The sequence below is a fragment of the Apis florea genome, unplaced genomic scaffold (genome assembly GCF_048593485.1).
Source record: "Apis florea isolate Af1SG1 unplaced genomic scaffold, ASM4859348v1 contig_2272_pilon, whole genome shotgun sequence".
NCBI classification, from domain to species: Eukaryota; Metazoa; Arthropoda; class Insecta; order Hymenoptera; family Apidae; genus Apis; species Apis florea.
Genome location: NW_028256549.1, coordinates 5036054 through 5051359, shown reverse-complemented (window position 1 = coordinate 5051359; position 15306 = coordinate 5036054).

Sequence of the window (15306 nt, the reverse complement as noted above, 5' to 3'; positions counted from 1 at the left end):
CATTATTGTATAAAGAATTATCAGATAAACTTTCAATAATCAATAAATATGAACATTGGTTAATATAATTTATTTCTTTCAAAATTAGATTTCGATTATTAAATTTTCATAAAAGAAAAAAAAATATGACATTTACTAATCAACAACATTTTCCATCTCGAAAAGAGAGCCATATTTACGATAAAACGTAACAAGCCCTTCCGATACCCCGTGCAAAGCTAATTAGCTTGATAACAGGGTATTCAGGGTGGAAGGGTAGCAAGAATCGAAGAGCAGAGGGGGTCGTAACAGCCACTCGAATTACGCTTATAATCGGCTCGAATCGAGTCCCAAGCATTAACTCCGCGATGGCTTAATATCCTCAACTATTCGCTTTTCTCAATGTTCGAGTTTTTCGAAAAGACGTCTCAGTTCTATTCACTGATCAGTGAAGATCGCAGACTTTACTTGTTCCACGCGACGTCTCAATCGTCTTGTCTAAAATTTTTGAGATCCAATACAGGATCTATTTGATACGAAATAATTGTGCACGTTGTGAAAGTATCTTAAAATACGGAAATAAAGAATCCGTATCCCCAGAAAGAAAAAATTAGAATGTTAGAAATAATAGAAATAGAGTAAAAACACTGGAAGTGGGGGAGTGTCAACACCTTCGATTCGAATATCGAAGGTTTGAAGAAATTTGAGATTATGGAGGTCGATGATAAAAAAAAAAGAAAAAAAAGGATCGTCTAGAATAATATGGGAGGATAGATGGAAAGGATTATCAAGACCACGGGAAGCATTAGCCCCGCGTGGAGAATGGAGCCGTTCGGTGAAACGCAATTTAATGCAATTTCTCGTTTAGTCAGAACTTTTAAAGTTGTTAGCGGCAAGTTGAGTGGCCCTTTCCGTGATGTACGCACACGCGTTCAACCCCGTGTGCAACCCCCCTCTATTGTTCCCCACGTTAAACTTTCCGGTTTAATTCGAACAGTTTGGATTTTCTTTTCTCGATTCGACTTTTTTCTTCTTTTTCTTTCTTACGAAACGCAGTACCGCGGAATCACGTGCTGCTATACGAAAGAAATTTTATACAGCGCAAGTGATCAATGTTTGAACTTGATACTTGAATCGAAAATATATTTTCTATTCTTTTATTAATATAATTGATTTTTAAGATTTTATATACCATTTTTCTAATTTAACATTACATATTTTTCGTTAAAAATATTTACCAAAGCATCTACCCGTTATGAATAATCGATGGAAAAAGATGGTTAAATGATTGAACTAAAAATAAGCTTATGACGAATGGAATCTTATTTACGAGAAACTATTCGTTTCTCTGCAAGATAAATGTAAATGGAATTTCATTACAACAAAACAGTTAATTCTTTCGAATATCGTTTAACGGATTTGTAGTACGACGAATTATTCTTCCCTACAACAATTCCATCAAATAATGTTTATATTTAGATTTTTCAAAGTTGAAACAATCTCGGAATTCTTGGGCGAGTTCCGTTTCAGTTTTAAAACAAGACTTTGCTTGAGAGAGAGAGAGAATCGAAGATGTCTTGGGAGGTCTTTTAAGATTGAATCGAGGTTCCGTGGCGTGCAGAAGCTTGAAATTCTTTCGTTGAAACCCGCACCGAGCGGGAAACTTCCGGCGATGGCGTGCTTCCGTGCCGGTTAAATGAGACTAAACCGTCATTCGAAAAAGAAGAAGAAGAGGAGGAGGAAAAGGAAGAGGAAGAGGAAGAAGAGGGAGAAGGAAAAAAAAAAAGAAACGAAAATAAAGAAAAGAATAATTCACTTTGCTGCAGTCGAGAGGTTAAGAGTTGCGAGTTTAGATTCATTATGAAGTTTCACGACTTAAATGAGACAGTTGCCACGGAGAAAGCAGCAGAAAGCTGCTTAAGGAAGTTAATTCGGAAACTTTTTTGTCGCTTTCGCTGAATGAATGAATGAACGCGATTCACGCAATTCGTACATCCTCGCCAATTCAATTGCAGCTAATCATTCTTTCCTTTCTAAGAAGTTTTCACAAATTTTTCGCGATTGACGAATATATATTTTAGGTGAATATTGCTTTTTCTTTTTATATTTCTATACAAATCTCTGCCTATAATTTTCTCGATGGAAATTTTTTTCCCCTGGATCTGAAGAAATTGATTTCCAAAAAAACCACCCTTTCTTATGCGCAAGAGTTAACGTAAGGAACGTTTAATAGATTGAACAGTGTCGATCCAATTTGTATTTTTTTTTTTTTTTTTTGTTTTCTGAAAAACCGAGGCGAATCGATTGGAAAGAGAACAAAAAGGTTGGCGAAAGGTTCGAAACACCTTTCGAAAGCACGATTTTCGACGATTTTCGTTGAAACGCCGGCAAGCTTTGTCGTGAATCGATCCGTAAAACCAGTGAATCCTCACCGATTCTAACGTTGGCCGGGTAAATTGAAACAACGCCGTTTATTCGCGATCCAAAGGTGGTGGAGCGTCGATCCCGCGGGAGATGTTACTCTTTGAGCGCGGTTTACATCCCCCTCCTTCTTTCGATTTCTCGCGCTTCGCTTTTACTCACGATTAAGTTCGTATAATTCGATTCGAGTTATTCCCAAGTAAATTTGCGTTCGATACGTGTATTTTTCGAATTTTTTGTACAGTAAACTTTTGTAAATTTAAGTGTAAACTTTTCGAAATCTCGTTTAGATTTTCGCGTATAATTTGACTCGTGTTGTTGGAGAAAGTGAATTAAGGAGGGTCGGTCGCTGTAATGGAATATTCCAAAGTGGTGAAAAGTAAATTAAAACGAAAAGTTTGTTGTATAGGCGTGTTGTGAAGTCGATACAATTTCGTAACAACGATCGATCGAAGAGATTGTTATATTAAATATTAAATATTAATTGAATATTGAAGAGGGTAAATTTTTACTCGAGCAAAATATAATTGGCAAAGGGATGATTTCCATGATTGTTGAAAATGGAATATTTTTAAGAATCTCCAAAAATAACAAGATAAAAATATATATATATGAGAATAAACAGTATCTGTGTAAACATAAATTGGAAGCCAGGATAGAACTATTAACACATCCTAAGTGCAAAGGATATAGTAATTTCATCGAATTTAAATTTCCATCTCTCTGTTTATATTATGGTGTTTGTGTTTGTTTACAACCTTGGTTTGTTTGTTTACTTTCGTCGGCTTGTTCAGTTATGAACCAATTGTTTACGTTCCTCCCCCATCGCGGTTTGTTTACATTTTTCCGATATTATTCATTATATTCTTCGCTCCTTTCGTTTATATATTTTTCGGAATATTTGCCAACGATAATGTATTTACCGATATCACCTGCCGACGAACAATTCGAACAAGCTTGACGAGCGCCACGAATACATTTTACATCGCACAGTCGGTGAGAAAATATCTTACACCATCTTACAAAGATACTTGAATCAAAAATTCTGATCGAATTGTAAACGAAGCAATTTTCTTATAAAAAGCTTCGAAGTTTCATCGACTTTTTTTATCTCGTTTGTTGTTGCTTCCTGGCTCGGACTTCCCCTTCTTCGACTCGCATGAGACACTAGTGTGCTCTTTGTTTCAAAAGGGGAACGAAATTAGATCGTAATTTTGTAAATAAAGGTGGTCGAACGACGCAAGAATTCGGTATGAATTTTAACTTGACGTTCAACGACGTTCGAATGAACAGGCACGTCCCTCTAAACCGGGTTATTGTGGCCGCTAAACGTTCAATTACGCTCTCTTCGACACTTCAATTCACTTTTATCCCTTTGTGAATGCTAACAAAGGGTGGTCACGGCCGCGTTTCCCTTCGCACAACTGTGTGGATGTTTCAACGTCCACGAATTCGACAAGTCGAAGCCAAGAGAGAAATCTCGTCGCCGAGCGATATAAGAATAAATTTTTTCTAAATTCTAAACAGCGCTTAATCCTAACAAAGGATATAATTCTCTAGATCTATCTATCTATCGTAATTTTTCACAAATTGCAAATTTATTCGTTCTCCAGATTGGACAAAAGTTCCCGATTCAAACTACGAGACAAAATTTAAATCGTTAAAAGCAACGAATAAAATTTGTGCAATAATCTCACAGAAACTGGGCGCGTTCACCGTGAATGATATAATCAGCCTAACTTTTCCATTCCCCCGAAACACCATCACGTGTTAATTCTCGACGAATTCTCGCCTATAATAGCGCGAGACTTGCTCGACGATTTCCATCCACGGTATTACACGTGACTTTATATTTTATTTATCGTTTCCATTAACGGAAAATTGGCGGGGAAAAAAACGTCGTTTGACGTCGCGGAAACAACGCGAGAGGGAGGGGAAAAAAAAAAAGAACGAAAGGAGAACGAGAGGGCGCCACGATGTCAGGTTGGACAGCCCTTTAAATCGAATTTAACGATCAAATTGCTCTTTGCCCCCCTTCCCCGGCCGGCTGATATTGTTAATTACTTGTTTGTCACGATGTCCGTCGTTAAACAGACGCGACGGTAAATTGCACGTGACATCTACGTAATTCTAAACGTACACACGGGGGTTGGAACACACGGGGGTTGAAAAAAAAAAATAACGAGCTTTGTCGATGATCGATGATGGAACTCGAACCACGTTTTGCATCGATGTTACAACTTGGAGGAATTTATTTTTCCTCGCGTGTGGCACGATGTTAGACATTCTCTTATTTCTCGATCGTGGTGTTCTCTAAAAGGAATTCAGATATATAGAGTTGCTTTCGAACATCATTTTTCCATCATCGATGAAGCGATTCTGCGGTATACAACCGGATTATATTTGGGGGATAACGGTTTACTGTCGAGGTAAAAACCAGCCTGGAATTCCAGCCGAAACACCTGTCCACCGCCGCCATCCCAAATTTCTCGACTGTTACAACGCACGTTAACACAACCACCGCCTCGATATTCGCGAATTTCGTCGCCGCTTCACTGGCAGCCAGAAGACATTAAAGCCAGACGCGATGTATCACGTTAACCGTGCACACTGCAATAGTAACAGACTGCGTGGCATAATAACAACGATGCAGAATCAGGGGTGGCAAAGGGTTGGCTGTTTTATGAAAGAGATTTTTATGAAAAGAACCGTCTTGGCGACCGATTCAAAGTATGTAAGAGAGATATGATCCAGATATTTTTTATGGAAAATTACCACTTTTGACTGATACGGAGAATTTTCTTTCTTCTGAACTCGTTTTCTTTTTTTTTTTTTTTTTTGAAATTGACTAATTCATTTAATAATGAGACTGATGGATAACTAGTTTCGGGATTAAATTATCAAAATTTCGAGAAGTTCGAATTTTTCCCTCGCAACACGTTTTCGTTTAGGGAAAAAGATTCGATAGAAATTGCATAATTAAGTCGATGGCTTCTTACGGCACGAGAATAGAATTATTGTTGCTAGAATAGAATGGAACAGTTTTCTCTCTCTCTCTCTCTCTCTCTCTTTTGTTGAAACGTTCCTGGAACCGAATGGGCCGACTGAATTTTTAAAAGCGCCTTCATTCGACCAGGATTTCCAGCTGGCCGCGTCCCCAGCACCCGGAGTACCCTCATCTTTTTCGTTGATCGATTCGTTGGTGACTCGATATCTCTCGTTACACGGTGAGAATTTGATGAAAATTTCGAGGCCGGACGTCCATTCAATTCCTCCCCCATCTAAACGCCAGTAATACGGTTGGCAAATTAAATTTTTCAATTGTTTCGTCGTTTTTGATCCAATATATCCCCTGAAAGCTCTATTAATGCTTACGCAAAGCTTTTCATCAATTATAAATTGCGACTAGCTCTCGAGGCTTTAAATTCAACGCGAAACAAATATCGTTTGACGTTTTACGCTCGATCCACCTTATGTTATTGCGTCGATCAATAGAATACTACGAATACTCGAGTATATTTTTCCCTATTATTATTTTTCAAAGATATTTTATCCCACTTTATTTTCTGTAACCTGTTCCGTTACGTTTAATTACCATTTTTGAAAAAAAATATATTTATACGAAATACAAATTGTTCGTTCCAAATCGTTATATCACGATCTCTATCTATCGTTTTCTAAAAAGTCAAAACGTAACGAAGAATACGATTAAATTTAAAAATTTAAAAAAAAAATGATGATTGGACAAGAAAAAAAAAAAAAAAAGAAATTAGAAATTTCAAAAAGTGGAATATTGAACAATGGAATTCGTTAAAATTCGTGTCATTTTTTTTTTTTTTTTTTTTTTTTTATTTTTCGCTGACGTAGTTCAGGGTTACGTTGGATTTCGTTGTTTTATTCCCACCCGGCGCTGTGGGAAACATTTATATTCCGCACGTTTCGCTCGTTCTGTGTGTATCAATCGGTTTCACATAACAAGCTCGACTTATTGATTGCACGAATGTCCACCCCTCCTATTCGTCCCCGTTAATTCATCGTTATAAATGCACCGTGATTTTCATCGAACGAAGTTAATAACATTGCCGGGAGGAATTGCACGAGTGGAAAAGAATATTGGAAATTTCCACACTCGGATACGTATTATTCGATTCTAAAGATTCGTCGAATCCTTTCGTATATCCTTTCGAGAACTGAAAGAAGAGAATCCAAAAAGATGTTTCTAAATCTTCGAATTCCTCGATCAAATCTTAAATCTAAATGGCCCCGATCGAAACATAATACTCTCACCATAATACTTCAAATATCGCGTCGCGTTTCAACCCTTTCGTCTTTTCTCCAATTTCCCGTTCAAGAAAGATTTTTTTGTATCACAATACTTTCTCACCGTACAAATACTGTCGAATAGAAAAAAAAAAAGAGAGGAAAAACAGAAGAAACTCGTTTCGACGTCCAGCAGGATTGATCCAATACAGAAAAGATACTCTACAGCGGTGATTCTCAACTAATTTAATTACACATGTAAGAAATTCGAAAAAATAAATTCTGCATCCTGTAAAATGTTCAAATGATCGTCAATCGACGAAGAGATGTAAAAAAAATAAATAATTTTCACTTCGAGAGGGTAGTTGAGAATCACTGCTCTGCAATCTTTTCGCACCAACTGAAAGGGTTAACAAAATTTCTTTCTTAAACATCCAAACACACGACTTTGGAATCCGAGGCGAAGATAAATTCTTTGCCCAAATTCAATCTCCACGAATTCGTCCCTCCCCCAGAGAAGTGGAAAGAAATCACGCAATGGTCTCCTCTCCCCGGAGCTGGGTGGCGCCAGCTCTTTTCGGGGATATTAACAGGAGGAGGAGAGCACGCCGACTTCGGTCCTTCGATCCGAGCGGAATTTATGCGCGACCTCGCGACGAGATTGCTCCTACCCTCCCCCTCCCTCGATACTCCTTTGCCCTCTCCTTGGAGGAAGCCATTATGCGGGCCGTGTACCGCAGCTTGTATGATTATTGTATTTCTGTCGGCCGGGCGGATATCTGCCTTCCCTCCTGTCTCTATCTCGTCTGGACATCCACGTCATGCTGCGATGTCAGCATGGACCGGTCGGGTCGGGTCGGGTAGGGTTGGGTTCTTCGTTGAAATGCGGCTGGACTCCTCTCTCTCTCTCTCTCTCTCTGGAGAATGCTCAGGGTTGCAGAGGATGTTTGATGGTTTTACGGGAGAGGAGATCTGGTCTGGAGGGTTGGCTGGGAGAGAGGAGGTGCGGTTTTGAGGCGAGGCTACACGAAGGGTGTGATGGATGCGTGCTTTCGAGGTCGGCGATTTCGAGGGAAGGTTGGATTCGGCCATTGTCCAGTTCGAAGATTCGAAGAAATGTAATAATTGGAGAGGAGGGTCGATCCCTTTTTCTCCGGAAATTAAGACGTTTGGAAATTTTGTTGTTGTTGTTGAAAGGAGAGATGTGGAAAATCGAGAAGCGATGGAGGATCCATTCGAGAAAAGGAAATTTTAAGGAATTTTATTTCGGGACAAGGCGGGGGCAAATGTTTGAGTTTATGTTTCGAGAGTCTCTTGCCAGTTACTTAGCGTCGAATTAGATGGAAGTTAGGCGTGTAAGTTAAAGATGGGCGAAGTCTGCGGGGGGTGGCACGATTCCATTTAAGTTAGGCTGAGGTTAGCTTTACTTCGAGCGTCGGGTAGATACGAGTTATTCCGTGAATGGTTAAGCTTGGATCGCGTGGAAACTAAGTCTAAGTTGAATGGGCGTTAGGCTTCAATCGCATATCCGGCGCAAATTAAGGAAATACAGAGGGCTGGATCAAACTGTTCCTCCAAATCTTGGATTATCCGACAGAGATGTGATACAAAGGCATATCTTCCCGAACACTTTCGCAAAAGTCGTAATATTGCAAATTTTGTAAATTTATGAAAGAGAAGAAACAACGGAATACGAAATTCGAAGAAAACAAATTGTATAATTTTGTTCGAAATGCTAAGAAGATATGCAACATAATTCGATATCGAATTTTGAATATTTACTTTTAGCGTGTCGTATCGAGGCAATCACAGTTGTTGCGCTGCAATATTTTTACAAACGATTGCCTTATCATGAACACTATGCATCACAAGCGTTATCACGGCGCCGAGGAAGTCTCGTTGCCGCAACGACTCGACTCTTCCCTCTTGAGAATTAAGTTTCGTCTATGCAACAGCCAGAAAGAGCTCGAATCTTGGAACGAAGAAGAGAAGAATTTTCCCGTAATTTCGACTCGCGAAAATGTAAAATCTAAAATTCTTCATCAAGATCGAGAACCGAAACATTTAGATGTTCGATTAAAATTTCGTTCGAATTTGAGGATTGCAAAGTGGACGGCAACAAGTAGAAAGCTTTCGGATGGATATATCTACCAAATTCGACGCTTTCGAATCGAATAGCGAAACTAAAAGCTTCCGAATTCGTTTGAATCTGATGTTTCCGATGCAAGTTGCAATCAGGTTTAGAAATTTCTAGTTTACATTTTCTGCTTTCACAACTCTCCCAAATTCATTCCCATTCAACACTTTTCCATCAACAATTTCATTAAAATTTCCCCTTTGATATTACTCAACCCCAAAACGATCAAAAGAATAATAAATAATAACCTCTTTTAACTAATCAAAATCAACCGTCAACGAGGGAAGAACCCTACCCTATTCCAACTAACTTTGTCAACCTCAAATCGAACGACATTAATCGAGAATCTTGCATCATCCTCCAAACGAGCTTCTTATCGAGCAATTATCAAACTCTCCATCCTAATTATCCCTTTTTCCAACCAACACGATTCAATGTAACGATGCTTCTCGAACGCTTGCGAAACGCCTCTTCGAATCCCAACACACGTTTCCTTTTCCTTCCACCATCGAACTCGCTATCCACGCAGGATGGATGACCGGCCACCAGTCAAAGGCGTTCATTGTCCCAAGAATGGAAAGCAAACCGCGACAATGACGCGTCGTGCATTGGGAGAGGGTGGAGGAAGCGCACGTACGCGTGCACTAATGGCGCCAACGGCACGAGGATGACATTTAAGCGCAGCGGAGTGTGCATTGTCGTCCCGGTTGAATGTCGCGTGAGCCCCCGCCGACTCCTTCTTCTTCCTCACCCCTCCTCGTCCCGATGTATCGAAGAGATTTGTTTTCAGTGTGCGGCCGTCCATAAAGCCTGTTATAATCAAGCTCTCTCTCGATTGCGACGCGTTGGTTATGCCAGTTTAGCATTTATATAACCGCCTCCCCCTCATCCTCCTCCCTTTCTCATTCTTTGAAATTGGACAATCGTAACGTAAGATAATCACGTTTCTCGAGATGGAGAAGTATATCAATTTTAGGAGGAGAAGAGTAAGTAGAATAATCGTTGTGAAAAATATATTCGTGCAACGCGTTTACGCTTATCATTGAAGATTCCACGAATCCCGTGAAGAAAAAGATAAACGAACAAGGGTAGGAGAGGCAGCAATGCGGGCGGAAACGAATGGCGAGAGATCGATCGACGATTAGCCCTACAGATAGCCCCTATTCCCTGTTTATTAAACATTCCGATTGCCGCGTGTATCAACGTTTATTCGCAAATACTCCGAGCGGGAGTAGTCGAATCAGCGGAAACGGATCGACTGTCGAGCGGCGGAAAACTGTCGGTTAAACGCGATTCTTCCTCCCGTTTTGATGGAATCCCCAACTCGAGCCGGTTTGTTCGTCGTCGCGCGTAACTTCGATCGACCAGCTTTCCTTCCTACGCCGTCCATTGTAAATTTTCCAACGGGGGGGAAAAAAAAAATGATTTTTTTTTTCTCCATTGTTTGATCGTTGCTTCCATTTCATCATTCGCAATATGACGACTCGTTGAAGTAAAGGAAGACGGATCGAGGAGTTGAACAAAAGTTGCCACGCAATTATGATTCTATTTTCTTTCCCAACCCAAATTCACCCACCTCGAAAATTTAGAGCCTCGACTTTACGTTATCTGTTTATCAATTTTCCATTTTGTTTTTAAATACACAATATTCTTTCTCAAAGTTTAACCCCGCGCGAAGAAACAGAGGAGAAAATGAAATAAAATAAAAATTCATCTCCCACGGCTCGCTCGTATTCAGTTTCTCGTGTCATTTACGATATTCGCAACGAGCCAAGCAGGTAAACACAGGTTGAAACGTGAGCGGCGATACGAGAGAGAAAACTTTCGTTAATTGGTGGCGGAAACGTGTAACTCGCCGTTTCGTTTTCTTCCTTCCGTTCTTTTTAATCCCACATCGATACCAAGACTTCCGCCCCCACTTTTGTTCTTTACAAACGCGTCTCGTGCGAGAAATATATATATATATATATTGTATACAGAAGTTGGGAAATAATGTGGAAGCGAAAATTCCCTACCCCGTGATAATTATCGCGGATTCTCTCGAAAGGGGTTTCTTTGAAAACGACGCCTGTCGCGCTCCACCGCGTGTTAATTTCCATTTGAATTTTATACCGAATCCCGAAACGGCTTTGTTATTATAAACCAACGACGGGTTCGACGGATGAGAGCGCGTCTGTCACTAATAACGTGTCTTTCGATACGTGTCGAAACGGTTGTCAAAGTTGTTTGAAAAATTTGTGGCGGAGGGAGGGGAGATGGAATTACACATGGCGAATGTTGATGCTACGTTCTCGTGTTTCTTTCTTTTGATTAAAATTGGAGAGAGAAAAAAATTGATTTCAAATATTCTGTTAATAAGTAACTTTGGTGATAAATAATTGATTTAGTTAATAATCTTCATACACGATTATCACGATACGAGATTAAGGTGTTAAAATTAAAATTAATTGCCTTGCCTAATTTTCTCTAAACCTTTCCTATTCGAACCGCTTTACACTTTCATCGAGTATCATAAATTTAATCCTGTCCAATTTTTCTTTGAAAATCTTTCACTTCTTCTCCGTTAAGAACGTTTTCTTGGAATCTCGATTTGCAATCGTCGATTACCCGCCCCAAAGAATAAGGAAATCTTACGATACGTGGCCAGTATCGTTTATCCACCCCTCCTCCCTCCCTCCTCGTTTCGATATCGATTGCAATCCACTGGTATTCTTTTCCATTTCCTTCTTCCCCGTATTCTCGTATCGCACTGTTTCGTGAAAGCGCCGCTTTTATATTTTTCTCGTTGACTCGCTTCCACGGATTATCTGGCTGGATGCCATCTTGAATTGCGCATTCCCGATAATTCTTTCCCGCTTATGGTAGCTCTATGAGGAACGCCTGTTCCCCTTCCCTTCCCCGGGGTTCACGAACGATTATCGATGGAAATTTTGGGGGAATTGAAATCGAGGCTACTTTCGAGGCTGTGTTTTCTTTCTCGTTGAAGTATTTATTTGAATCATTCGATATTTAATATCGAATGACTTTCTGATGGAATATGATATGTATCGTTTTGGATTTTTGATCTCGAGCAAGATCACAATAAATTCTACTTTTGCTCGAAGTTGAGGAACTAGATGGATTATGAAAGTAATTGAAAATGTTCCGAGAAAATCAACCGTTCTTCTCTCAGAAGAAAATGTTTTAATTAAATAAGATAGAAAATATTCGGTGCTTGTACGTTTCACGATTCTAAAATATCTACAAAGGGATTAGAAACTGGAAATTATACGCGTAATAGATTGATTTATTTCCAAAAATCGACGCTATTTTCCCGATAAACCGACCCAGCGCGAGACAATGACACCAAATCAACAAAGAAAATTCATCCATTTAAAGAAAAAACATACTAACGAGTTAAAACTCTTATTTCGGTGAAATACGCTTATACGAATTTTAATAGACGAGATTTAAAAGAAAAGGAAAAAGAAGAAGAAGAGAGAATACAGGTACGAGTGTGTAAAATATCGTTATAACATATTGCCACTATCTTAAACACAAAGAATCACAGGTCTTTTTTCTCATTCGCGGTCAGGGTACTGACTAACACGGGCTACCCGTATATAGCCAGAGAGTTAATACGTTTGTCTATGACAGAGAGAAGGTGGCTGAATTGGAATCTCTCTGCGGAGCAACTTCGTCTCCGCACGGCTGCATACATTGTACCATCGCTCGTGCAACAGTTAATTTTTCGCGGAAATGAAAAGGAACTTTTTCGATAATTGTTATAATCGTGTAAAGAATCGAAGGAACGAATCGATCGTGGAGTGAACTTTATTTTATTATATACGAATAACATCGATAAAAATATAAATGATAATGGATGGGAATTAATGCATTTGTTTCTTTTTTTTTTTTATTTGAAACTGTTCGATGAAAAATTTGAAGAATAATCATTATTTTTATCTGATTTGATCTTTTACGATATATAGAAATAAAACTCGTTAAAAATAAAATTTGCGATGAGCGAGTTTTAAAATTGTACGACGTTTTCTTCGATTTCCCTGGAAATCCATGATATCTCGAAGATATTAGTTACAAGGCAAGGAATTAATTCGAAGTTTCAATGTTTGAAAATGATCGTTGCTTCCGGTGATTTTCACCCCCGCATTATTTCATGATACGATGATTTATTCGTTTATTTATTAATGACGGAAGATAAATATAGTGGATTATTTTATCGCATGAATAATTCAGTTAAATAATAATATCGTCCGTACGTGGGGATCGTATTAAATAAGTAATGCATTGAAAACAATACTGCATTATAAAAACATTATCCTGATTATTAAAATGTAAAACTTTTTTGCGAGGAGAAAGGCTAATGAAGATTGATTGGATAACATGTATTCCTAGATGATAATTTATTAAAAAAATTTCTAAAATTCCTACTTTTAGAAAAAAGAGATAGATTAATACGTGAATAGAATTTTTTTATAAATTTATTATAAAATCTAATACATAACGATATAAAAAATTGATGGAACAATTTATCTGCATAAATATAACTGTTGAAGAGCAAATAGATCAAGACGAATAAACAAATAAATGCAATTTTTTATAAATTCGATATAAACCCGATAAAAATTCATTACAGTAAAAAGAATTTATTAAACGATATCTCTTGCCTAAAATTGAAATTACTCCATTTAAAAAATAAATAGATCAAAAAAGAATTTTCCAATCAATTGAACGGAATAAATAGAATTTTTTTTATAAATATTCCAAAAAATTCGATATAACATAAAAATATATATATACATATTACTAGAAATAATAATGATAGAAATTTTTAACGAAAATTTAATTTACGTAATATATTAAATTATGTTTAATTAAATTGTTTCAAGAGATTTCGAATATTTTCTTGTGAGGCGAAAAAACCAAGAAACATTATTATCACATTATTTTGTTTAAAAATATTTACATTCATACGCTACGCAAATGAAATTCCACGAAATGAACCACGTAGTTCGAATGTTTCGTGTTTCAGCGAATATTTCATCCGTGTGACATCAACAAACCACAGGTAGTTGAATCGGTCGTATTCATAGCACATAGAAGTCCTCTTGACCAAAGTAACCGAGGACACGAAACATTTGGTCGATCGCGACGCGTTCTAAGTGATGGACAATATTCTACCGTCGATACCCGGAATCGATTGGAAACATTCCTACTAAACGACGCTAAACAACAAGTTCGACCACTGTGTCTGACGTGGCGTGATACCGCAAACGAACGTGCAAAATAAACGCGACATTTTATAGAATTTTACGTCATACGTTTTAAAATATTGATCTCAGAAATAAATCGTTTCGAGTGCTCTTTGATTAATTATTTATCTAATTGTTGAAAGTGGGAAAAAATTTTTTTAACGAAAGATTAACTATATCAAATGTATAATCAAACTAATTATCAAATTAACCATGTCAAAGACAAAACAGAGACTCGAATGGATAAAGCATAGAAAAAGAAACGTTACTAATTCATGGATTCATGGTACGAGTAATAAATACTCGTGATCATGCAAAATTCTAGATAATGCAACCAATTATCCATTTCGATGTGAATTTTTTATCCCATGACATGATTGGAGGAACAAAAATGCATGCAACTCACCATTTGATGCGAAGAATGCTGAATGATGAAAAGTCACACAGTAAATACCACCATTATAGGAAGAAGTGAAAGCTGTAAAACAAAATATGGAAAAATATAATGTTTTGAAAAACATAATAAAATCAATTGTATGAAAATATAAGAAAGAAAGAAAGATATTTACCTATTAAAGTAAAAAATGGTCTTATATTTTTGAAAGAAACACTGACTCTAATATATACCGAGAAGAAATATTTAAAATGTGTAAAAAAAAAAATAAATAAATAAATAAAAGACTAAAAATAATCTGTTTAATTTGCAATTGGCGAACAAACACTGATTCTAATTTCGCGTGAATGATTAATAATTAATTTAATTAATAATTAAATTTAATTAGAGCTATTGTGCTCTGAAAAATATTAAAAAATACTTTTACGCAACAAACACTGACTCTAATAACCGCATTGCACGCGGTTGCAAATATCTGAAACTAATTGAAAATTAGCGATTAAGAAATAGCATAGAAAATGAAGAAAAATATTGATATTGTATATTTATGAATTGATTCTAAAAACTACTATAATATTATTTCAATGTATTTTTTAATGTAAATGATAAATAGAAACTATTTAAAAATCTAATATTATTAATTTACTTAACAAAAATATGTTCAAGATTATTAAAAGTTCAATAAAAAAAGGAATAAAAATGTATACATTACGTTTGTTGGTAATATAAAATCAAACTTGTCTATGAAAAAATATAATGGCATCCATCTTGGAATTTTTCCTGCGCACTCTCACTAATTATTTAATAATCTGCAAAAAATAAAATTGAAACTTCAATGCAAATGTATAAAAGATATAAAATAC